At 46.0% G+C, this 27650-nt stretch overlaps 1 long non-coding RNA gene across 1 annotated transcript in view; it reads left to right on the top strand.

Moving 5' to 3' along the window:
* Window positions 1-1679: 1679 nt before the first annotated feature.
* The window catches only part of LOC138359282 (uncharacterized), a 175559-nt gene continuing 149588 nt past the window's right edge, over window positions 1680-27650 (top strand). The window contains exon 1 of the long non-coding RNA XR_011225909.1: window positions 1680-1696. This is a non-coding gene — a long non-coding RNA (uncharacterized lncRNA). The remainder of the gene's footprint in view (window positions 1697-27650) is intronic.

The raw sequence follows: 27650 nt of genomic DNA, 5'->3' as shown, positions 1-27650 counted from the left end.
TCCAATATTCCTGAGTGTATGAAGTAATTACAGAGCTCAAAGTACCTCATACCATTTGGTCTGAAGTCACTGATAATATTGCAATCACAGATATAGTGTTTGAGAGCATGTCCTCTCGAGTAGGACTGAAAACATGTTTTTTTCACCCAGAGGTTTATAAACCAATGAAACCGCCTACCCGCTGAAGCCGTAAATACCAAAATCCAGCTAAAAATATTATTAAGACAATTGTCGGGACCTTTAACAAGCCGCCGGCTTTCTGTCCTCGTCGAGGTCACTATATAGTTAGTGGCCCTTGGGTAAATTCAGGTAAATATATACAATAATTGTCAGCGTATCTTCCGAGCAACAAGGACAGCTACACAGTATCTCTTAGAATTACGTAGGTAAACAACAAATGTAACATATTTGTTTACTACAATGTCGGTGCTGGCTGTAGAAGTTGAAAAAACATTGTTTTACTTTGAAATATACTAATTTTATCAGAAAATTTGACGTAAATAGGTGGCAGGTGAGTTCCGATAAGCCAGCGTCGTGATTGGCTAAATCTTCAAGATGAAGAATGTTGTCTGCTCTCTAATTGGCCAAACGAAAAGCCCTAGAGACATCTAGCGAGACATCTTGCAAGTTGCTAATAACTTAGCAAGTATGGATTTCTGAATCGCATATTGTCACGTTCTTAGCCGGTACTTACGAACCTTCGTAACACACCTCAACCCGTCCTCGACAAGTCCATTACATCCAGCGGTCGACCCCACAGACGCATTCATAAATTTTAACATGCTGTTCATTCAAAACGGGAATTTTCTCAAGTATAAATTAATATTATAATATATTAGCATATTGTGTATATATAGGCATAGGTTAGGTTAGGTGTTTATGTTCTGTTGGCGATTATTTGTATTTGTAGTACGTGGGTGAAGCATTTATAGCGTTGTGATTCGAACAAAATTCGTCAGTGAAACACTTGTTCCGGATATGTTCGAACGTCAGCAGTTGTGAGTCGTGTGTAAACCGCTTTTCATTCATAAACAGGGGGTTTGGCGGGTGCATGGAATCACTTTTGGATCTTTGTTTGGAGGACGGGTTGCACACCTACTTACGAAGAAATATATGGAGCTTCGTCCAGGGGTCCAGAAGCCTCGCCTGGCGGCTTTGTTTACAATTATTAAACAGATAATGAGCTCCGAAGCACCAGGAGACTGTTTATAACAATAACAACAGTTGATTGGGAAGTTTTCATACTTGTAAACTGTTTAATAAATATAACCAAAGTCGTCCTTTTTAAAATATTGAGGAAAGATGTACACGTTCGTAAGTAACTGCTTCGTGAATCTGGACCGGTGGGACTCCGTCGTCTGCGGGTACACCTCGCTGGCACACACCTCCCCTTCCAGCGTCGCATGTGCTGGGTGTTGTTGTGGCTGTGTAGTGGTACACATGGTGATAGTTCTTGAAGCACAGCGTCGTGGATTGATTGATTATTGCCGACGGAGGTGGCTAGTTTATTGTGCATCCTATACCCATCCTGTGAGCGGTAGCGCAAAAAGCTTTAGCCGATTGTTATCATGCAGATGTTATAGCAACTTTGCCGGGTGAGCAGACGGAGGGGGTTAGACACCCCCCCTGCCATCACACCATCTGGACTACTGCCTTAAAAAGGTCTTCGCGGCGTCCACCACAACCCATTTCTGAGGTTAGTCCCTTACTACCTTTCCGTAGTTATTTGGCTAAATAAAAAAATAGGAATGGGTTTTGGGACGTTTTCTCGGGGGTGGAAAAGGTGGGGTTCAGATTAAGCGGCCGGGCAGCCATAGTCACGGCACCTGAATTTAGATTTCACGGAAGTTTTTATATAATCGTGTTTTAGTTGATTGTGACATGCAGTGATTGTAGTGCCGCCGCAACCCATCCTCCTGTTTAGGATGGGTTGTTTAGCCTCCTGTTTAGCCACTCGACTCAGAGTCGAGTCATATGTATTGCGAAATTTTGGTTGGGGGTCACATTGGCACCGTGTCACTTGGCATTCTTCTTAATGATGACAATCCTGACTTATTGTCATCGACAATAGTCCCAAATCCGTACTTACCTACCTTTTAGATAGTAGTATACTGACTTGTTAAGAATTCTTTTAAAATAAAGCTAAAACACAAGCTTAAATATTCCTAGGCCTAGTATAGCACACATATGTACTATATTAGGCCTCATATATCATGTATTAGGCCTAGGGAGGTTAGGTTTGTTTAGTTTGTTAAAGCAACACAGTAAAAAATAGTTTTCCGGTTTGTCCAACTCAATAGTTCGGATTTCTGCATTGTAATTTCGTTGCACGTCGGGATATATACAACCCGTTCTCACACTTTCTTACAGTCAATATTGACTTATTAAATAAGTGCATATGTGACATACTAAACATACTAGTTTACCTTGAAAAGCTTCATAGAAACACCGACCTTACCTAACCTTCTTAGTATGTTAAGATAAGCATCTTATTGCTTCGTAATTACAATTATTATTTAACCTATACCTATAATAGGTATAGGTTAATTACTTAACCTATACCTATAATAGGTTAAGTACGCATGAAGAACCGCACGTCTATGGGTCATCCAATAATGTTAGCAGACTTCTAGATGTTACCATTGCTAGACTTAGGCTCGGCTTCAAGTACCTCTGGGAATTTGTAACATCTGCTGATGTAGATTTGACTAAATGTAAACTCTGTCAGCAGAACTATTCGCATACTTTGCGTTATTATATAATGGAATGTGAAAAAATTGCGGAATTTAGAGATAACGCCATCAATAGTGTCCAAGAAATGTGTAAGTACTTCATTCATAATGATGTGCTGCCCGAAATCTTAGCGAAGTATCCAAAATTTGTTTACTGTAGATAATGCCTGCACATGACTGTAAAGCTGCCGCCCAGTTGGGTGGGTGTGGAGCACATGACTGTAAAGCTGCCGCCCAGTTGGGTGGGTGTGGAGCACATGACTGTAAAGCTGCCGCCCAGTTGGGTGGGTGTGGAGCACATGACTGTAAAGCTGCCGCCCAGTTGGGTAGGTGTGGAGCACATGACTGTAAAGCTGCCGCCCAGTTGGGTGGGTGTGGAGCACATGACTGTAAAGCTGCCGCCCAGTTGGGTGGGTGTGGAGCACATGACTGTAAAGCTGCCGCCCAGTTGGGTGGGTGTGGAGCACATGACTGTAAAGCTGCCGCCCAGTTGGGTGGGTGTGGAGCACATGACTGTAAAGCTGCCGCCCAGTTGGGTGGGTGTGGAGCACATGACTGTAAAGCTGCCGCCCAGTTGGGTGGGTGTGGAGCACATGACTGTAAAGCCGCCGCCCAGTTGGGTGGGTGTGGAGCAAGACTAGTAACTGTGTGACTCACTACAGATGTAAAGTGCCTTGTATAGTGACTGTTGTGAACCTCTTGTAATGTCACTTGTGACACCTTTGTGTCACTTGTGACACCTTTGTGTCACTTGTGACACCTTTGTGTGGCACAAAGATTATTGATGTGTGTATTTGTGTGGGTGATTAGATATGTATGTGTATGTATACGTATATATATATATATATGTACATATATGTATGAGTGTGTGTACATGTGTATACAACATTGATAATTTTGTAACTAGCGTCAAACATTGTTATTTGCTTAGCTAAACGAACCAGAGGGTTCAGTTCCTGAGCCCATTATGTGCCTCTGTAATCCTTTACACCACCGCTCACGGGATGGGTATGGGGTGCATAATAAAGAAAGAAGAGAGAGAGAGAAGATTAAGCCACCCAAAAGGTGGCTTGGGCATGAATAGCCCATAAGTGGTGGCCCTTTTGAGCCATTTCCAGTATCAATAGATGATACTGGAGATCTGTGGAGGTGCGACTGCACCCTGCGTGACGGGAGATGTCTCCCGTGAAAGAAAGAAATTGACGTTACGAATATATAGCACTTAGAAGGGGTTAGGATAAGGATTTGGGATGGGACGGAGGGAAGGAATGGTGCCCCAACCACTTGTGGACGGTCGGGGAATTTTTTTTTTTCCTGTAACAGACGTGGTCACACACTTTCAATGCTAACCAGCATATATACATTTTCTTCTGCCCTCCATGGACAGGATTAGAGATCTGTTAAACATATAGTTCAGTGTTTTATTGAACAATCAACCACAGAGGGTGATTGTAGTGCTTATTTTTTTTTTTTTTTTTTTTTTTTTTTTTGAGATATATAGAAGAGTTGTTACATTCTTGTAGAGCCACTAGTACGCGTAGCGTTTCGGGCAAGTCCTTAATCCTATGGTCCCTGGAATACGATCCCCTGCCGCGAAGAATCGTTTTTTCATCCAAGTACACATTTTACTGTTGCGTTAAACAGAGGCTACAGTTAAGGAATTGCGCCCAGTAAATCCTCCCCGGCCAGGATACGAACCCATGACATAGCGCTCGCGGAACGCCAGGCGAGTGTCTTACCACTACACCACGGAGACTGCTAAAACAGTCCTTATAAAATCCTTATAAAATGCTAAAATAACCTACAAACATAAATACATAAATATATTTACGTCTGCCCCACATAAACAGTGTTCGAGGTGTCGTTTTTACATGTCATTAATGTGCGTTTACAAAGGTGAAATGCAATTCTGACTAGCTTACACAGTTGACCGCTGACCTGCATGAGGCGAGACCGTCGCTCTATCCTCCACCCCAAGTTGTTGGGTTGTCAAGTGAACCATTTAAAAATACAGTAGTAATAGTTCTTGACCGACATTGTAGTTCGTATTCCTACAGATGGGTTGTGAGACGCCAGACCAGGGGCCAGATTCACGAAAGCATTTACGCAAGCACTTACGAACGTGTACATCTTTCCTCAATCTTTGACGGCTTTGTTTTCATTTATTAAACACTTTACAAGCATGACAACTTGCCAATCAACTGTTGTTATTGTTATAAACAGCCTCCTGGTGCTTCGGAGCTCATTAACTGTTTAATAATTGGAAACAAAGCCGTCAAAGATTGAGCAAAGATGTACAGGTTCGTAAGTGTTTACGTAAGTGCTTTCGTGAATCTGGCCCCTAAACTGTCCGCCTCTGTTCACCCAACAGTAATTGGGTACCTGGTTGTTAAACGATTGGCAGGTAGTGTTCCAGGGAAAGTAGTGGGTAAGGCTTACCATGAGCCATGGGAAGGTAAGGTAAGGAGTCAGCAGTCGTGTGTTCCTCTACCCATCAGTATATAACAACAGTGAATGAAAGTTACCTTAAATATTCCACGCAATCCATAAAATCTAATGGGAAAAAATATATAAAAATTTTGGGTGGTTTAATGTTTATTATGATTTCATTTGTTCAGATTTCATCTTGATCAGAACATAGTTTCCAATTTTGCCAAAAACTAAAAAGAAATCATTCAGAGTCGAGTCATATATATTGCGAAATTTTGGTTGGGGGTCACATTGGCACCGTGGCACTTGGCATTCTTAATGATGACAATCCTGACCCACGCACCAAACAGCAATTACTTGGAACAGTTGGGTGAGACTAGCCCCAAGCGTCTAGCCTTCAACCCCAGCCACATACAGACATTTCCATTTTGAAGTGTAGAAACATATGCACACTAGAGGGAGTACCTGGTATTGCATCCCTAATGAAGCCGACATCTTCACTACACACTGTCTTCATTGTATCCATCTTTACCACACACAACCATCATCATTGTATCTATCTTTACCCCACACAACCATCATCATTGTATCCATCTTTACCACACACAACCATCATCATTGTATCTATCTTTACCCCACACACACTGTCTTCATTGTATCCATCTTTACCCCACACACACTGTCTTCATTGTATCCATCTTTACCACACACAATCATCATCATTGTATCCATCTTTACCACACACAACCATCATCATTGTATCCATCTTTACCACACACAATCATCATCATTGTATCCATCTTTACCACACACAACCATCATCATTGTATCTATCTTTACCACACACAACCATCATCATTGTATCTATCTTTACCACACACAACCATCATCATTGTATCTATCTTTACCACACACAACCTTCGTCATCACTGTAAAAGTGACAGGGTAGACAAGGCAGCGAGTCAAGCTTCCTGGCTCCCTGTCAAGCTTCCTGGCTTCCTGCCAAGCTTCCTGGCTCCCTGTCAAGCTTCCTGGCTCCCTGTCAAGCTTCCTGGCTCCTTGTCAAGCTTCCTGGCTCCCTGTGAAGCTTCCTGGCTCCTTATCAAGCTTCCTGGCTCCTTGTCAAGCTTCCTGGCTCCCTGTCAAGCTTCCTGGCTCCCTGTCAAGCTTCCTGGCTCCCTGCCAAGCTTACTGGCTCCCTGTCAAGCTTCCTGGCTCCCTGTCAAGCTTCCTGGCTTCCTGTCAAGCTTCCTGGCCCCCTGCCAAGCTTCTTGGCTCCCTGCCAAGCTTCCTGGCTTCCTGCCAAGCTTCCTGGCTCCCTGTCAAGCTTCCTGGCTCCCTGCCAAGCTTACTGGCTCCCTGTCAAGCTTCCTGGCTCCCTGTCAAGCTTCCTGGCTCCCTGTCAAGCTTCCTGGCTCCCTGCCAAGCTTCCTGGCTCTCTGCCAAGCTTCCTGGCTTCCTGCCAAGCTTCCTGGTTTCCTGTCAAGCTTCCTGGCTCCCTGCCAAGCTTCCTGGCTCCCTGTCAAGCTTCCTGGCTCCCTGCCAAGCTTCCTGGCTCCCTACCAAGCTTCCTGGCTTCCTGCCAAGCTTCCTGGCTCCCTGTCAAGCTTCCTGGCTCCCTGCCAAGCTTCCTGGCTCCCTGCCAAGCTTCCTGACTCCCTGTCAAGCTTCCTGGCTCCCTGTCAAGCTTCCTGGCTCCCTGTCAAGCTTCCTGGCTCCCTGTCAAGCTTCCTGGCTCCCTGCCAAGCTTCCTGGCTCCCTGCCAAGCTTCCTGGCTCCCTGCCAAGCTTCCTGGCTCCCTGTCAAGCTTCCTGGCTCCCTGTCAAGATTCCTGGCTCCCTGCCAAGCTTACTAGCTCCCTGTCAAGCTTCCTGGCTCCCTGTCAAGCTTCCTGGCTCCCTGTCAAGCTTACTGGCTCCCTGTCAAGCTTCCTGGCTCCCTGCCAAGCTTACTAGCTCCCTGTCAAGCTTCCTGGCTCCCTGTCAAGCTTCCTGGTTCCTTGTCAAGCTTCCTGGCTCCCTGTCAAGCTTCCTGGCTCCCTGTCAAGCTTCCTGGCTCCTTGTCAAGCTTATTGGCTCCCTGTCAAGCTTCCTGGCTCCTTGTCAAGCTTCCTGGCTCCCTGTCAAGCTTCCTGGCTCCCTGTCAAGCTTCCTGGCTCCCTGCCAAGCTTACTGGCTCCCTGTCAAGCTTCCTGGCTCCCTGTCAAGCTTACTGGCTCCCTGTCAAGCTTCCTGGCTCCCTGTCAAGCTTACTAGCTCCCTGTCAAGCTTCCTGGCTCCCTGCCAAGCTTACTGGCTTCCTGTCAAGCTTCCTGGCTCCCTGTCAAGCTTACTAGTTCCCTGTCAAGCTTACTGGCTCCCTGCCAAGCTTCCTGGCTCCCTGTCAAGCTTCCTGGCTCCCTGCCAAGCTTACTAGCTCCCTGTCAAGCTTACTAGCTCCCTGTCAAGCTTCCTGGCTCCCTGTCAAGCTTCCTGGCTCCCTGTCAAGCTTCCTAGCTCTCTGCCAAGCTTCCTGGCTCCCTGCCAAGCTTCCTGGCTCCCTGTCAAGCTTCCTGGCTCCCTGCCAAGCTTCCTGGCTCCCTGCCAAGCTTCCTGGCTCCCTGCCAAGCTTCCTGGCTGATACCACCTGGACTATTAGTAACACCTGGACTTAGTAACACCTGGACTTAGTAACACCTGGACTTAGTAACACCTGGACTATTAGTAACACCTGGACTTAGTAACACCTGGACTATTAGTAACACCTGGACTTAGTAACACCTGGACTTAGTAACACCTGGACTTAGTAACACCTGGACTATTAGTAACACCTGGACTTAGTAACACCTGGACTATTAGTAACACCTGGACTTAGTAACACCTGGACTTAGTAACACCTGGACTTAGTAACACCTGGACTTAGTAACACCTGGACTATTAGTAACACCTGGACTTAGTAACACCTGGACTTAGTAACACCTGGACTTAGTAACACCTGGACTTAGTAACACCTGGACTATTAGTAACACCTGGACTTAGTAACACCTGGACTTAGTAACACCTGGACTTAGTAACACCTGGACTTAGTAACACCTGGACTATTAGTAACACCTGGACTTAGTAACACCTGGACTATTAGTAACACCTGGACTTAGTAACACCTGGACTTAGTAACACCTGGACTTAGTAACACCTGGACTATTAGTAACACCTGGACTATTAGTAACACCTGGACTTAGTAACACCTGGACTTAGTAACACCTGGACTATTAGTAACACCTGGACTTAGTAACACCTGGACTATTAGTAACACCTGGACTTAGTAACACCTGGACTTAGTAACACCTGGACTTAGTAACACCTGGACTTAGTAACACCTGGACTTAGTAACAGCTGGACTATTAGTAACACCTGGACTTAGTAACACCTGGACTTAGTAACACCTGGACTTAGTAACACCTGGACTTAGTAACACCTGGACTTAGTAACACCTGGACTTAGTAACACCTGGACTTAGTAACACCTGGACTATTAGTAACACCTGGACTTAGTAACACCTGGACTTAGTAACACCTGGACTATTAGTAACACCTGGACTTAGTAACACCTGGACTATTAGTAACACCTGGACTTAGTAACACCTGGACTTAGTAACACCTGGACTTAGTAACACCTGGACTTAGTAACACCTGGACTATTAGTAACACCTGGACTATTAGTAACACCTGGACTTAGTAACACCTGGACTTAGTAACACCTGGACTTAGTAACACCTGGACTTAGTAACACCTGGACTTAGTAACACCTGGACTTAGTAACACCTGGACTATTAGTAACACCTGGACTTAGTAACACCTGGACTTAGTAACACCTGGACTTAGTAACACCTGGACTTAGTAACACCTGGACTTAGTAACACCTTGACTTAGTAACACCTGGACTATTAGTAACACCTGGACTATTAGTAACACCTGGACTTAGTAACACCTTGACTTAGTAACACCTGGACTATTAGTAACACCTGGACTTAGTAACACCTGGACTATTAGTAACACCTGGACTTAGTAACACCTGGACTTAGTAACACCTGGACTTAGTAACACCTGGACTTAGTAACACCTGGACTTAGTAACACCTGGACTATTAGTAACACCTGGACTATTAGTAACACCTGGACTTAGTAACACCTTGACTTAGTAACACCTGGACTTAGTAACACCTGGACTATTAGTAACACCTGGACTTAGTAACCCCTGGACTTAGTAACCCCTGGACTTAGTAACACCTTGACTTAGTAACACCTGGACTTAGTAACCCCTGGACTTAGTAACACCTGGACTTAGTAACACCTGGACTTAGTAACACCTGGACTTAGTAACACCTGGACTATTCATAATAATTATGTAATAGCGAAAAGATCGTTAATGTGTAATGATTAACTATAAATACAAAGCTTTTGAAATGGAACATTCTCAGTAACTACCTTGCGTAGCTTCCGGGGATCAACGGTCCCGCGGCCCGGTCTCTAACCAGGCCTCCCGGTTGGTCACCTAGTCAACCAGGCTGTATAGGACGCAGATGCTCGCAGCTTGACGTATGAATCACAGCCTGGTTGATCAGGTATTTTTCGGCTGATATTATAATTGTAAGTTGTGTAGGATAGATGTATTTAATGTAATAATCTCTGTTGAAGTCTGATAAAGACCTTTTGTGCCCTCTGTAATTCTTTTTGCGCTACCGCTCACAGGATGAGTATGGGGTGCATAATAAACCAGTCGTCTCTGGCGCCAACAATCAAATAATTAATGAACCGTAGGCTTAAAATACAGGGAAGGGAATTATCAGGGGAAACTGCCCATCGATTACGACTATATAGCCAAAAAGGAGATTTCCTGTTTTGAGTCTGCAGCACTCTACTGGATATCCTGCCCCTCTTACTTGATCAGAACTGAGGGCAAGATAACCGTGGGAGAAGATATCTTTGACCAGACCACACACTAAAAGTTGAAGGGACGACGACGTTTCGGTCCGTCCTGGACCATTCTCTAGTCGATTGTCCAGGTCCAGAGAATGGTCCAGGACGGACCGAAACGTCGTCGTCCCTTCAACTTCTAGTGTGTGGTCTGGTCAACATACTTCAGCCACGTTATTGTGACTCATCGCCTGCAAGATATCTTTGTTGTTGACCCATTCTTGTTGGAGTAGTCGGCGCCTCAGTCGTCAAGAACTCGGAGATGATGGCAGGTTTACGACTAAGGGACACGACAAGTATTCTCTCAAGGTTCTGCATCTGGCCCAACCCTTGAGAACAAGCAGAAGTTGGCAGTCACTACACAAGGCGCTCAGCAGGTAACACCCTGCTGCTATCTGGACCGTTTCTGGACGGCTTCACTCCGTCAGCGTTCACTCATTGCTAAACTGACACACATTTGGAGCATATTTGCTCGACATATAACGAGGAATCAAGTGTAGTGACTATATATATATATATATATATATATATATATATATATATATATATATATATATATATATATATATATATATATTTGAAAACTTTATCAGATAGCTGGCTCCTGGTTCATCCTCTTCCCCTACTTGATAGATACTTAAACAATTTGTGTATTTCTAGTTATAATGTCATAAAATATATGTTTGTAAGGTTAGGCTTCAGATGAGGTGATGTAGGGATATGGCTCTTAGCTTCCAATTGTACTAGGAACATCAGCACAATTCCTAGAGAACAGTAGACTTAGAAACTGATAGAGAGAGAGAGAGAGAGAGAGAGAGAGAGAGAGAGAGAGAGAGAGAGAGAGAGAGAGAGAGAGAGAGACAAACATATCTTACAAAAGATACACAAATTTTATGAGATACATATAATTTCTGCAATATATGGAGAACTGCTCACATACACAGTGAGACAGACCCCCGACCTATTCAGCTAAGCCAGCCATTGAGCTTAGGTCACCCAGACAGACCAAGTAGGTGAAGGTTGGTGCCCAGTCACTCCTCCTCCCCTGGCAGGAGACCCACGCGGACTACCTTCACGCCCTGCGCCCAGGCGGCCTCAACACACACACACACACACACACACACACACACACACACACACACACACACACACACACACACACACACACACACACACGCACACCGTCCTCTGCACCGCTCACCTAAATCTCGCGAAAATATTAGCCGTGACGGACTTAATTATTTATTTTTTTGGGCCTTGCCTCTGATGTGATGAAGTTATTTGATGTTGTATATTTGTAAATGGGGATCTCGGGCTCGGTTTTGGGGGGATTTCTAATTATGGTCGTATAGTCCATTCCTTGGGCTATGTGAATTTATGTGCGTAAGGTACATACGATTGTGTGACTGTTAATACTTGTTGATAGGGGCACTGCGCGTATGCTCCAAATTGTTTATGTATGTATGTATAAAATCACTGTATGATTTTCTGTGTGGTTTTGCCTTTTGTCTGTTATGCATTATGCCAAAATAAATGGAGAATGTGTGATCCGTTGCAGCAATTAATAATTAATTTATTAATGACGCGAGTGACGAGTAATTAATTTATTAGTGACTACACTATGTGCACTGATCCATTAGAAATTTCACGTCAAGGTAAAACTGGTTCTGTCAGAGTTAATGTCTCGTTAGGTGCTTAAGATACCACCTCAAGGTGGCCAGTTACACGAGGTCTTAACAGCCTTGTCTGCTCTCTCGGTCGTGACCTCCAACGATGGCCTGGTTAAGACTAAGTTATACAGCAGCTTCTCTACTCTCTCTTAGATATATTGGAGTTTAAAGAGTCAAGTTCACACTCTCTTGAACACCCAGCCACAGTGGTCACCATTGGTCAGTTGAGAGACCAATGACAGCCACAGTGGTCACCATTGGTCAGTTGAGAGACCATTGACAGCCACAGTGGTCCCCATTGGTCAGTTTAGAGACCATTGACAGACACAGTGGTCCCCCATTGGTCAGTTGAGAGACCATTGACAGTCACAGTGGTCACCATTGGTCAGTTTAGAGACCATTGATAGTCACAGTGGTCACCAATGGTCAGTTTAGAGACCATTGACAGCCACAGTGGCCACCATTGGTCAGTTGAGAGACCATTGACAGCCACAGTGGTCACCATTGGTCAGTTTAGAGATCATTGACAGACACAGTGGTCCCCCATTGGTCAGTTGAGAGACCATTGACAGTCACAGTGGTCACCATTGGTCAGTTTAGAGACCATTGATAGTCACAGTGGTCACCATTGGTCAGTTTAGAGACCAATGACAGCCACAGTGGCCACCATTGGTCAGTTGAGAGACCATTGACAGCCACAGTGGTCACCATTGGTCAGTTTAGAGACCATTGACAGCCACAGTGGTCCCCATTGGTCAGTTTAGAGACCATTGACAGACACAGTGGTCCCCCATTGGTCAGTTGAGAGACCAATGACAGCCACAGTGGTCACCATTGGTCAGTTTAGAGACCAATGACAGTCACAGTGGCCACCATTGGTCAGTTGAGAGACCATTGACAGCCACAGTGGCCACCATTGGTCAGTTTAGAGACCAATGACAGCCACAGTGGTCACCATTGGTCAGTTTAGAGACCAATGACAGCCAACGCTTTACAGTGCTGTGAGAAGCAAGCCTAATGCACGAGTCAGAGCCGAAGTTGCACTCAACAACCCGCGAAATGAGTGCAAGGTTATCTTGAGGTTATCTTGAGGTTATCCTGAGGTTATCTTGAGATGATTTCGGGGCTTAGCGTCCCCGCGGCCCTGTCCCGGACCAGGTCTCCTTTTTGTTACACACACACATACGGGTAGCAGCTTGTAGCACCTGTCTAACTCCCAGGTACCTGTTTACTGCTAGGTGAACAGGTGCATCAGGGTGAAAGAAACTCTGCCCATTTGTTTCCGATCCGCCGGGGATCGAACCCCGAATCTTGTAATTGTAGTTGACAGCATTAAAATTATGGTGCATTCAGCACTTGTTTGGTACTTCACTCCTAACGGCGGGAGGTGTAGAGAAGCATGTTACTGGACTACACAATACACACACACCAACCCCCTAATCGTTCTGACAAGATCCTGCAACGGCGTTTGGCTTTCCACTGGAGACTTTCGGCGCTGTGCAGAGGGAGGGACCTGGTGCATGGGTAACAGCTTCTCCCCCGTATCAACCTACCCTGGCTTTGTGCCCTAGAGACGGGGGAGCTTGCTGCATGGGTAACAGCTTCCCCCTCCCCCCAATCCACCTACCCAGGCTTTGCGCCCTGAAGAGGCCACTCCAGACCGACAACCAGAGCACAACTCCATAGTCTCCTGAGACTGACGGATATCTACTGCTATCTACACGTAACAGGTTAACTACACATAGCTATCAGACCAAACAAGTGGTGGTTACCTTGAGGTGATTCCGGGACTTAGTGTCCCCGCGGCCCGGTCATCGACCAGGCCTTCTGGTTGCTGAACTGGTCAACCAGGCTGTTGGACGCGGCTGCTCGCAGCCTGACGTATGAGTCACTGTCTGGAAAAATTACCTACTTTAATAATCCTAGTTACAATATGCAGATAATTGCGCTGCTGTTCTTGTACTAATTAACCAATATTAACACAAATTAATTAATAACGCGTTAAAAAAAAAAGAGATCACAGTGGAATTTTCCCTTAATTATGGAATATATATTTCTACATCACAACAAAATATGTTAACAAAATATTAATCGTCACTAAAAACGCCCAGTACATTATTAATATTAATAACAAAAAACTGTTCCTTTTGACTGGATTAAATAAATTTACCATTAAAATTAATGCCTCTCTTCGTCCATAAATGGACAAAAATGACTTGGTTCCAGTAACGTGACTGAGTCGGGGAAGAGGGAGGAGGCCAGTGTGAAAAGAACACTGCTCTCGTGAGGCAGCACAAAGAAGCAGTTACGTTTGCACTCGTAATTTGAGCCATTCCTACGTTCTTCACCTGCCGCAATCTCTAAATAACTAAGGTACCTCCACTCTGGTTTGTCCTAAACAGTCCAAATTTTATTATTAGGCTTTTAAATATTATTATTGACATTCCGGTTAGGAGGCGGGCAACACCCCAAAACCGTGTAAGCTTCTCACAATCTTGTAAAATCTTTACCATAATAATTTCAACGTGCTATATCTGTGATAGGAAGTAAAGTTGGTGTAGTTATATATATATATATATATATATATATATATATATATATATATATATATATATATATATATATATATATATATATATATATATATATATGTCGTACCTAGTAGCCAGAACTCACTTCTCAGTCTACTATTCAAGGCCCGATTTGCCTAATAAGCCAAGTTTTCCTGAATTAATATATTTACTATAATTGTTTTCTTATGAAATGATAAAGCTACCCTTTTCACTATGTATGAGGTCAATTTTTTTTTATTGGAGTTAAAATTAACGTAGATATATGACCGAACCTAACCAACCCTACCTAACCTAACCTAACCTATCTTTATAGGTTAGGTTAGGTTAGGTAGCCAAAAAAAGCTAGGTTAGGTTAGGTTAGGTAGGTTAGGTAGACGAAAAAACATTAATTCATGAAAACTTGGCTTATTAGGCAAATCGGGCCTTGCATAGTAGGCTGAGAAGTGAGTTCTGGCTACTAGGTACGACATATATATATATGTATATATATATATATATATATATATATATATATATATATATATATATATATATATATATATATATTGTTTTTTTTTTACATGCAAGCATGCAAGTGAAATACAATAAATACAATAAAATAACATAGGAAACAAAGTAAACAAAACAAAACAAGCACCGGCCGGAAGGACCGAGAACAAAATGCATCAGAAGGGACAACATGAAATAGAACAAGAAAATTGCACAGCACACAACAAGCCAGAAATAAAAACAAAAGAAAAACTAAAATAAAAATAAAAAACAACAAAAAATAAAAAAGAAAATACAAAATAAAAAAGAAAATAAAAACAAAAAACAACACAACAAAGCAATGCATAAGTAGAACACACAGGGCAAAGTAACAACACAAAAGCAAATACAGGAATAAAAACACTCGCCAAAACACCGGCCCCGCAACAAATAAGGGAGAGGCACTGGCACAATACATTAGGGCAAACAAAATGCCATAGGGGCACACAACACTACATTTAGCAAAAAAAAAAAAAAAAAAATCAGCTGACATATTTGCGCGGGAACAAGACCCAGGGAAACTGCACATTGAACGCCTCCCAATGCAGCCACCACCAAGGGTCTTGACCACCCACCGGGGACGCCATTTCATCCGGAACCCTGGCAACAAACAGGGGACCCAGATGGTATCACTCCGGAGGCGAGTAACTGCCACTCTACCCCATACACAAGGAATCTGGTCACAATGAAAGTCCTCCGGCCTTTCAGACAGCAGGAACTCGGCAACCACGGCCTCCAGGTCCCAATGCGCATCCTCACAGGAAGAGGCCGGACATAGGGCACCACCACAGGGGCACCAGCGGCCATGGCACACCACCAGACGACTGCAGGGAACCAGGGCGGCGCGCATCCTTTCGTAAAGTCACTACCAGGCCACGCCCAGCACCAGCATCTGCACTATCCCTGGCATTGGAAGCCACCACACCTCACTGCAGAGAGTCCCCTGGCGGTGAAGGAACAGAAGGCACACCCGAGACACAGGCACCAGCACCAGCAGGCACATGGACCTCCGCCACAAACAACCGCGGAGACATCGACACATCCGGATCTACACCGTCAACACTCAACAACCCACAGTCACTGAAGTCCCCAACATCGGCCCAGGCAGAAGATGAAAGCCAGGAACGTTTGGGCTTCGGCCAGATATCTTCAGAGCCGGAAGCTGACCCAGAAACACGGTCACCACCAGCCGGATGAATCGACGCCCGACGCAGAACTGCAGTAGCCTCTACCACAGGGGGAACCGGGCCACACACAGCAGGACGCTCCGCAGCCACCCCAACACCCACACATCTGGGACCCGAGGCGAGGACACAGGGCCAGGCGCAGCAGCTGAAGACGAGGGAGAAGACAGCGACGCCCCACAGTGAGCACCAGGAAGGCCCACGGGAGCAGCGGGTACATCGACAGGAGCAGGTAGACCATCCGACGGCACTGCAATACCCGGAGCAGGGTCTGCAACAACCGGAAGAACGTCGGGCGACGCAGAGGGAGCCGCATCAGCTAACCGTATGCTCACCCCCTCATCCTCGGAGGCCTCCTCTAGAGGGAGCGGCGGGAAATCCTCCTCACGGAATAAATTTACGGGAGCAACCGAATCAGCAGTGCACCCGGCAGCCTGATGCCCCAACATGCCACACCGGAAACAAGTACGGGGTTGCCGGGCATAAAACACCCGCACGTAGTACCCTAAAAGTCGGACAGAGGATGGAATGTCCGACCTCTGTCGCATCCCGAGGGTACGAGTGTTGGTCTTCACACCCGAATATTTCCCAGAAGACAGCGAGTGCATCCGCACACTGACGACGGGGCCATACCTCTGGAAGAAACGCCGGAGGAGGGTCTCAGGAAACTCCATGGGGACTCCATGGACACTCACATACGTCACTGCACAGCTTCGGTCCGAAATGGGCACAGACCCGTTGCCGCCCCTCGTACCGTCAGAGAAAGTCACGGTACACTGCCTCTCCCACAAACTTGATGATCACACGGCGAGCAGTGACCAGCTCAACACCGTAGACGTCCATGACCGGGACCTTGAGTATACCACACATGACCAACTCCACGAGAGGGTATCCCGCATGGCCAGTAAACTCCAAACCTTTGGAGTTAACCCTCACGACAGGAAGAAGATGGCTGCCCATCGCAAAAGTGCCACGTCCACACCACCAGGAACAGCAGGGAGGGTAGAGACACCCACACCCCCTGCCGACGAAAACGGCAAACACCCCAAACTACCGGAGCGGTCAGGCGACACTTCCTCACCGTACGGCAGCTCAGGTGAGACTCCTGGTGTAGTTATATTGTGTTCTTCCGGAAGGTCTTGTGTGGTCACCTGGGAATTAAGGGTCAACAACTTGTCGCCACGAGAGAACAGATTATGGGCTATTCATGCCCGTGCCACCTTTTGGGTGGTTTAATCTTTATCATCAAGAGAACAGACGCCATTGCCACTAGGCCCAAACCTGACAGACTGCTCACGTGTCCCTCTAATATCCATACTGGAGCCTTCAAACACCTAAGGCCTTGGTGTACAAATTAACCCCAGTAGAACAATAAACTAACCTTAGTAGAAATTTCCTATAAATCGATAAATTCTCCATTGATTGGTTACTATAATTAATTTATCCCCAAGTTGTTTTGGGATATGACTTGGGGGAATTTAAATCCATACAGTCTGCTCAATTAAACATACAGTCCACTAAGCTATCGAAAGAAATAAAAAAAAAATTAATTATACACTATAAATTTACATTAAATTAATTAATTAATAATTAAAATAAATAAAGTCCCACGAGTCAGAATTCACCACAATCACAGCCTGGTTGATCAGTTATCCTTTGGAGGTGTTTATCATGTTCTCTCTTGAACACTGTGAGGGGTCGGCCAGTTATGTCCCTTATGTGTAGTGGAAGCGTGTTGAACAGTCTCGGGCCTCTGATGTTGATAGTTCTCTCTTGAACACTGTGAGGGGTCGGCCAGTTATGTCCCTTATGTGTAGTGGAAGCGTGTTGAACAGTCTCGGGCCTCTGATGTTGATAGTTCTCTCTTGAACACTGTGAGGGGTCAGCCAGTTATGCCCCTTATGTGTAGTGGAAGCGAGTTGAACAGTCTCGGGCCTCTGATGTTGATAGTTCTCTCTTGAACACTGTGAGGGGTCGGCCAGTTATGCCCCTTATGTGTAGTGGAAGCGTGTTGAACAGTCTCGGGCCTCTGATGTTGATAGTTCTCTCTTGAACACTGTGAGGGGTCTGCCAGTTATGCCCCTTATGTGTAGTGGAAGCGTGTTGAACAGTCTCGGGCCTCAGATGTTGATAGTTCTCTCTCAGAGTACCTCTGCACCTCTGCTCTTCAACGGGGGTATTCTGCACATCCTGCCATGCCTCCTGGTCTCATGTGCTGTTATTTCTGTGGTGAATCACTTAACTATCAGCATAAACAAGAGGTGGTGCTCATGTAACTACCAGACAGATCTACCCATCACACGAACATCCTAACGTCCACGATTCACTCATCTAATATATGATAAGTTTTGGGAACTAGTTTTTATAACACACAAAGAGCTCAAACATCCCGTCATCGCTTCATCAATGCAAACATCTCGTTTGGACAAAGTTCTGTTCATTTATGGAGCCAACTTCCAGATAACATAATAAACAATCCCTTGATTGTTTCAAGCGAAGGTAAGACATGTATATGAATGAGTTTGGGCAGATATAACGAGGAGGTGTCTCATAAACTTACCTATTTAACTTACAGAACATAGACGATGTGTACACAAAATTTATATTATTAGAGGGAAACATTATTATTCAAATAATATTACTGTAAGCTAAGCAACATTATTGCCCGTTCTGTCTAAAGAGTCAAGCCCTCTACAGCTTATAACAATAACATGGTTTACCATTAAAAGAAAGTCATGGTTGATGTCTCAACAACACTGTTTCAATGACACTGTGTCAATGACACTGTCTCAATGACACTGTCTCAATGACACTGTCTCAATGACACTGTCTCAATGACACTGTCTCAATGACACTGTCTCAACTACCCTGTCTCAATGACACTGTCTCAATGACACTGTCTCAATGACCCTGTCTCAACTACCCTGTCTCAATGACACTGTCTCAACGGCCCTGTCTCAATGACACTGTCTCAATGACCCTGTCTCAATGACCCTGTCTCAACTACCCTGTCTCAATGACCCTGTCTCAATGACCCTGTCTCAATGACCCTGTCTCAATGACCCTGTCTCAATGACCCTGTCTCAACTACCCTGTCTCAACGACACTGTCTCAACTACCCTGTCTCAGTGACACCTGGTCTTCACTCTTGCATCTGCTCACGTTCCTCCTCACATCAAACACCAGAAGCAGCCATGTTGTGAAGATAATTGTTTTAATGAGTGAATGAGGGGAGGTGGGAGGGAGAGAGAGGGGAGGGAGAGAGAGGGGAGGGAAAGGGTGAGAGAGAGAGGGGAGGTAGGGAGGGAGAGGGGGTGAGATCTCTGCTGATAGCTGCACTTAACATTTTTGTCAATTTGAAATGATAAAATGCCAGGTGGTACGTGTTCATTAATTAGTATTGCAGCAATATCTTCCTGAGGAAGGCAATTACAGGTATTTTAAGAACGATGATGATTGAGCGCACGTGTGCTTGCGCAGGCGCACTGGCCGCCTGGGGATCTTAGTGTTTAGTGAAGGAGGTGAAGTCTTACAGGTGTGGAGTTTGAAGGTTTGGAATGACCACTAGGAGCTTCTTGATACACCTATCATGGGATTGGATTGTTGTTGTTATAGATTCAGCTACTCGGAACAAGTTCCAAGTAGCACGGGCTATGGTGAGCCCGTGATGGGATTGGAAGTGAGACCTTGCATTACTAAGTTGCATGTCGTGACAGCAGTGGTTGCAAAACATGTGTGTTTCTGTCTTCTGGGCTTCGAAGAGTCCGGAACTCTCGATAATCATCCAATCGTCACCATAATGTCATCCCATCGTTATCTTGAGGTTATCTTGAGATAATTTCGGGGCTTTAGTGTCCCCGCAGCCCGGTCTTCGACCAGGCCTCCACCCCCAGGAAGCAGCCCGTGACAGCTGACTAACACCCAGGTACCTATTTTACTGCTAGGTAACAAGGGCATCAAGGTGAAAGAAACTCTGCCCATTGTTTCTCACCGGCGCCCGGGATCGAACCCGGGACCACAGGATCACAAGTCCTGTGTGCTGTCCGCTCGGCCGACCGGCTGCCACTCGTCACCAAGACGATGGGATGACTTCAACTACCACACAAAGACTCACGCAGCAGCAGCAGCAGCAGCAGCAGCAGCAGCAGCAGTCTCTCTCCCTCTATGTCTGTCTGAACCACACAGCTTCCCCAGCACCAGTCCGGGGTTGTCTCCTGCAGACAGTAACATGTCTCCTGCAGACAGTAACATGTCTCCTGCAGACAGTAACATGTCTCCTGCAGACAGCAACATGTCTCCTGCAGACAGCAACATGTTCCTGCAGACAGTAACATGTCTCCTGCAGACAGTAACATGTCTCCTGCAGACAGTAACATGTCTCCTGCAGACAGTAACATGTCTCCTGCAGACAGTAACATGTCTCCTGCAGACAGTAACATGTCTCCTGCAGACAGCAACATGTCTCCTGCAGACAGCAACATGTTCCTGCAGACAGTAACATGTCTCCTGCAGACAGTAACATGTCTCCTGCAGACAGTAACATGTCTCCTGCAGACAGTAACATGTCTCCTGCAGACAGTAACATGTCTCCTGCAGACAGTAACATGTCTCCTGCAGACAGCAACATGTTCCCTGCAGACAGTAACATGTCTCCTGCAGACAGCAACATGTCTCCTGCAGACAGCAACATATCCCCTGCAGACAGCAACATATCCCCTGCAGACAGCAACATGTTCCCTGCAGACAGCAACATATCCCCTGCAGACAGCAACATGTTCCCTGCAGACAGCAACATATCCCCTGCAGACAGCAACATATCCCCTGCAGACAGCAACATATCCCCTGCAGAGAGCAACATATCCCCTGCAGACAGCAACATATCCCCTGCAGACAGCAACATATCCCCTGCAGACAGCAACATGTCCCCTGCAGACAGCAACATATCCCCTGCAGACAGCAACATATCCCCTGCAGACAGCAACATATCCCCTGCAGAGAGCAACATATCCCCTGCAGACAGCAACATGTTCCCTGCAGACAGCAACATATCCCCTGCAGACAGCAACATATCCCCTGCAGACAGTAACATATCCCCTGCAGAGAGCAACATATCCCCTGCAGACAGCAACATATCCCCTGCAGAGAGCAACATATCCCCTGCAGACAGCAACATGTTCCCTGCAGACAGCAACATGTTCCCTGCAGACAGCAACATATCCCCTGCAGACAGCAACATATCCCCTGCAGACAGCAACATATCCCCTGCAGACAGCAACATATCCCCTGCAGACAGCAACATGTCTCCTGCAGACAGCAACATATCCCCTGCAGACAGCAACATATCCCCTGCAGACAGCAACATGTCTCCTGCAGACAGCAACATATCCCCTGCAGACAGCAACATATCCCCTGCAGACAGCAACATATCCCCTGCAGACAGCAACATATCCCCTGCAGAGAGCAACATATCCCCTGCAGAGAGCAACATATCCCCTGCAGACAGCAACATATCCCCTGCAGACAGCAACATATCCCCTGCAGACAGCAACATATCCCCTGCAGACAGCAACATATCCCCTGCAGAGAGCAACATGTTCCCTGCAGACAGCAACATATCCCCTGCAGAGAGCAACATATCCCCTGCAGACAGCAACATATCCCCTGCAGACAGCAACATATCCCCTGCAGACAGCAACATATCCCCTGCAGACAGCAACATATCCCCTGCAGACAGCAACATATCCCCTGCAGACAGCAACATGTCTCCTGCAGACAGCAACATATCCCCTGCAGACAGCAACATATCCCCTGCAGAGAGCAACATATCCCCTGCAGAGAGCAACATATCCCCTGCAGACAGCAGCATATCCCCTGCAGACAGCAACATATCCCCTGCAGACAGCAACATATCCCCTGCAGACAGCAACATATCCCCTGCAGAGAGCAACATGTTCCCTGCAGACAGCAACATATCCCCTGCAGACAGCAACATATCCCCTGCAGACAGCAACATATCCCCTGCAGACAGCAACATATCCCCTGCAGACAGCAACATATCCCCTGCAGAGAGCAACATATCCCCTGCAGACAGCAACATATCCCCTGCAGAGAGCAACATATCCCCTGCAGACAGCAACATATCCCCTGCAGACAGCAACATGTCCCCTGCAGACAACCTTCAACTCCTGCGAACTGAGCATATCAAGGCCCTCACACACAGCTCTCTCTAGCCTGTACCTCTTACGACTGTAAGTTAACACAAAGGTTTTTACCTCATAACAAATGATGATATTCGCGTGAAATATGTTTGTGGGGGGTTAAGTTTCTAATGAATTTATTTGAATTTTACCTGAGGGTCACTAGTTCTAGTGGCCTCGATGAGGACAGGAAGCCGGCGGCTTGTTAAATGTCCTCCCTATTGGACTTTTGACAATGTGGGGATGCGAGGGGGGGGGGGCAAACGCGGTTGGTTGCTGAGCGGACTGGATTGCTGGGTAATCTAACCATGGGTTATGTCACCAACCATGGGTTATGTCACCAACCATGGGTTATGTCACCAACCATGGGTTATGTCACCAACCATGGGTTATGTCTCCAACCATGGGTTATGTCTCAACCATGGGTTATGTCACCAACCATGGGTTACGTCACCAACCATGGGTTACGTCACCAACCATGGGTTATGTCACCAACCATGGGTTATGTCACCAACCATGGGTTATGTCACCAACCATGGGTTATGTCACCAACCATGGGTTATGTCACCAACCATGGGTTACGTCACCAACCATGGGTTACGTCACCAACCATGGGTTATGTCACCAACCATGGGTTACGTCACCAACCATGGGTTATGTCACCAACCATGGGTTATGTCACCAACCATGGGTTATGTCACCAACCATGGGTTACGTCACCAACCATGGGTTACGTCACCAACCATGGGTTACGTCACCAACCATGGGTTATGTCACCAACCATGGGTTACGTCACCAACCATGGGTTATGTCACCAACCATGGGTTATGTCACCAACCATGGGTTATGTCACCAACCATGGGTTACGTCACCAACCATGGGTTATGTCACCAACCATGGGTTACGTCACCAACCATGGGTTATGTCACCAACCATGGGTTACGTCACCAACCATGGGTTACGTCACCAACCATGGGTTACGTCACCAACCATGGGTTATGTCACCAACCATGGGTTATGTCACCAACCATGGGTTATGTCACCAACCATGGGTTACGTCACCAACCATGGGTTATGTCACCAACCATGGGTTACGTCACCAACCATGGGTTATGTCACCAACCATGGGTTATGTCACCAACCATGGGTTATGTCACCAACCATGGGTTACGTCACCAACCATGGGTTACGTCACCAACCATGGGTTATGTCACCAACCATGGGTTACGTCACCAACCATGGGTTACGTCACCAACCATGGGTTACGTCACCAACCATGGGTTATGTCACCAACCATGGGTTACGTCACCAACCATGGGTTATGTCACCAACCATGGGTTACGTCACCAACCATGGGTTACGTCACCAACCATGGGTTACGTCACCAACCATGGGTTATGTCACCAACCATGGGTTACGTCACCAACCATGGGTTATGTCACCAACCATGGGTTACGTCACCAACCATGGGTTACGTCACCAACCATGGGTTACGTCACCAACCATGGGTTACGTCACCAACCATGGGTTATGTCACCAACCATGGGTTACGTCACCAACCATGGGTTATGTCACCAACCATGGGTTACGTCACCAACCATGGGTTACGTCACCAACCATGGGTTATGTCACCAACCATGGGTTACGTCACCAACCATGGGTTACGTCACCAACCATGGGTTATGTCACCAACCATGGGTTACGTCACCAACCATGGGTTATGTCACCAACCATGGGTTACGTCACCAACCATGGGTTACGTCACCAACCATGGGTTATGTCACCAACCATGGGTTACGTCACCAACCATGGGTTATGTCACCAACCATGGGTTACGTCACCAACCATGGGTTACGTCACCAACCATGGGTTACGTCACCAACCATGGGTTATGTCACCAACCATGGGTTATGTCACCAACCATGGGTTATGTCACCAACCATGGGTTACGTCACCAACCGTGGGTTACGTCACCAACCATGGGTTACGTCACCAACCATGGGTTACGTCACCAACCATGGGTTATGTCACCAACCATGGGTTATGTCACCAACCATGGGTTACGTCACCAACCATGGGTTACGTCACCAACCATGGGTTATGTCACCAACCATGGGTTATGTCACCAACCATGGGTTACGTCACCAACCATGGGTTATGTCACCAACCATGGGTTATGTCACCAACCATGGGTTATGTCACCAACCATGGGTTACGTCACCAACCGTGGGTTACGTCACCAACCATGGGTTACGTCACCAACCATGGGTTACGTCACCAACCATGGGTTATGTCACCAACCATGGGTTATGTCACCAACCATGGGTTACGTCACCAACCATGGGTTACGTCACCAACCATGGGTTATGTCACCAACCATGGGTTATGTCACCAACCATGGGTTACGTCACCAACCGTGGGTTACGTCACCAACCATGGGTTACGTCACCAACCATGGGTTACGTCACCAACCATGGGTTATGTCACCAACCATGGGTTACGTCACCAACCATGGGTTACGTCACCAACCATGGGTTATAAAAACTTACAATAACGCCTCCAACCATAAACCACGGTTTATGGTTGGAGACGTGACATAAACAATAGTTGGAGGCGTGACATAAACAATGGTTGGAGACGTGACATAAACAATGGTTGGAGGCGGAACATAAACAATGGTTGGAGGCGTGACATAAACAATGGTTGGAGGCGGAACATAAACAATGGTTGGAGGCGGAACATAAACAATGGTTGGAGGCGTGACATAAACAATGGTTGGAGGCGGAACATAAACAATGGTTGGAGGCGGAACATAAACAATGGTTGGAGGCGTGACATAAACAATGGTTGGAGGCGTGACATAAACAATGGTTGGAGGCGGAACATAAACAATGGTTGGAGGCGGAACATAAACAATGGTTGGAGGCGTGACATAAACAATGGTTGGAGGCGGAACATAAACAATGGTTGGAGGCGTGACATAAACAATGGTTGGAGGCGTGACATAAACAATGGTTGGAGGCGTGACATAAACAATGGTTGGAGGCGGAACATAAACAATGGTTGGAGGCGTGACATAAACAATGGTTGGAGGCGTGACATAAACAATGGTTGGAGGCGGAACATAAACAATGGTTGGAGGCGGAACATAAACAATGGTTGGAGGCGTGACATAAACAATGGTTGGAGGCGGAACATAAACAATGGTTGGAGGCGTGACATAAACAATGGTTGGAGGCGTGACATAAACAATGGTTGGAGGCGTGACATAAACAATGGTTGGAGGCGGAACATAAACAATGGTTGGAGGCGTGACATAAACAATGGTTGGAGGCGTGACATAAACAATGGTTGGAGGCGGAACATAAACAATGGTTGGAGGCGGAACATAAACAATGGTTGGAGGCGGAACATAAACAATGGTTGGAGGCGTGACATAAACAATGGTTGGAGGCGGAACATAAACAATGGTTGGAGGCGGAACATAAACAATGGTTGGAGGCGGAACATAAACAATGGTTGGAGACGTGACATAAACAATGGTTGGAGGCATGACATAAACAATGGTTGGAGGCATGACATAAACAATGGTTGGAGGCATGACATAAACAATGGTTGGAGGCGTGACATAAACAATGGTTGGAGGCGTGACATAAACAATGGTTGGAGGCGTGACATAAACAATGGTTGGAGGCATGACATAAACAATGGTTGGAGGCGTGACATAAACAATGGTTGGAGGCGTGACATAAACAATGGTTGGAGACGTGACATAAACAATAGTTGGAGGCGTGACATAAACAATGGTTGGAGGCGTGACATAAACAATGGTTGGAGACGTGACATAAACAATAGTTGGAGGCGTGACATAAACAATGGTTGGAGGTGTGACAGACCCAAGAGAAACAATTTATTAACACCACCACCAGAAAGATTAACTTCTTAAGAGGCAAACTTTACCAAAGCGAACATCGAGAAAAAAGTGTTATTGGGAAAGATGGCAGAGAAGTAGCCTCCATTGTAACTTAAAGTTGCAGGTTATTGCCTGTCAGTCATGCCAAGTTAGGACGCATTAGGCACACCCAGATCTCATGAAAGTTTTATGTGTGTAAAGGAGATATTGAGGATTCTGTCGCTACTGAAGCAGTTTGAACAACGAAATATATTGCAAATCAATTTGTTGTTGCGGAAGATGAAAAAGATTGAACATGACCTGGGACAATTAAGGTGTTGAAGTATGATATCTGGGTTATCGAGTGGGAATAGTGAACGTGTATATTGTGACAGGTCTATGGCAGGGCAGGGTGCCGTGTCTTAATAAGGGAATATACTGAGTTTGGAACTGTGGATAGGAAAAGTGTACTTCGACTTAGTAATTATATATCACCCACAAAATCTGAATTGCAGGCCATTCTGGCTTGTTTGGAGGAAGTTCGTCAAGACGACAAAGATGTTTTTGTGTTTGTTGAAACAAATACAAAACATTTGATTCCTTAAACAGTCGAAATCCAATCTTCATGTCATTGAGGATTGTAAGAAAAGGATAAATGAGATACAGCTGAAAGGTCACAAAGTGAAATTCATGTGGATTCCATCACATGTTGGAGTAGTGCTCAACGAGGTGACGGATGACCCGGCCAAACACGCCACATTAAGACATTGAATGTGTTTTAACAATGAGACAAATAAGAAGTAAAATCAGAAATATTCAGGCACATGCAGAAATGGCGAGGAGACATATAATGTATGAGAGAAGTCAAACCATGCAACACTACATGTATGTGAGTCAAAACACCCATTTCACTTATGGTAAAAGGAGAAACGCTTGGAGTGACTCTGTGTACATGCGGCTCAGGCTTGGGTACAAATATTACTGGGAATATGGGATAGGTGTCCATGATAAGGACACGAAGTGTAAACTATGTGGTATGTTAAGGTCTCACACCCTGGCCCATTATGTTCTTGATTGTCCGTTGATTAATGTATATAGAAACACTGAGATAAGGACTGTTCCTGAACAAATAGCCTGGATGTGTCACAACGGAAAGGTTGATGATATTCTTGAGAGAGATAAGAATTTTCCACCAAGATTGTAACCTTTTGTTGAATTGTCTAACATATAGACAAGCTCGTAGGGGCCTCGTAGCCTGGTGGATAGCGCGCAGGACTCGTAATTCTGTGGCGCGGGTTCGATTCCCGCACGAGGCAGAAACAAATGGGCAAAGTTTCTTTCACCCTGAATGCCCCTGTTACCTAGCAGTAAATAGGTACCTGGGTGTTAGTCAGCTGTCACGGGCTGCTTCCTGGGGGTGGAGGCCTGGTCGAGGACCGGGCCGCGGGGACACTAAAGCCCCGAAATCATCTCAAGATAACCTCAAGATATAAA

The sequence above is a fragment of the Procambarus clarkii genome, chromosome 90, assembly GCF_040958095.1.
Source record: "Procambarus clarkii isolate CNS0578487 chromosome 90, FALCON_Pclarkii_2.0, whole genome shotgun sequence".
Lineage (NCBI taxonomy): Eukaryota > Metazoa > Arthropoda > Malacostraca > Decapoda > Cambaridae > Procambarus > Procambarus clarkii.
Note: the sequence above shows the minus strand (reverse complement) of the source record. Positions and strands in the feature narration are given on the sequence as shown.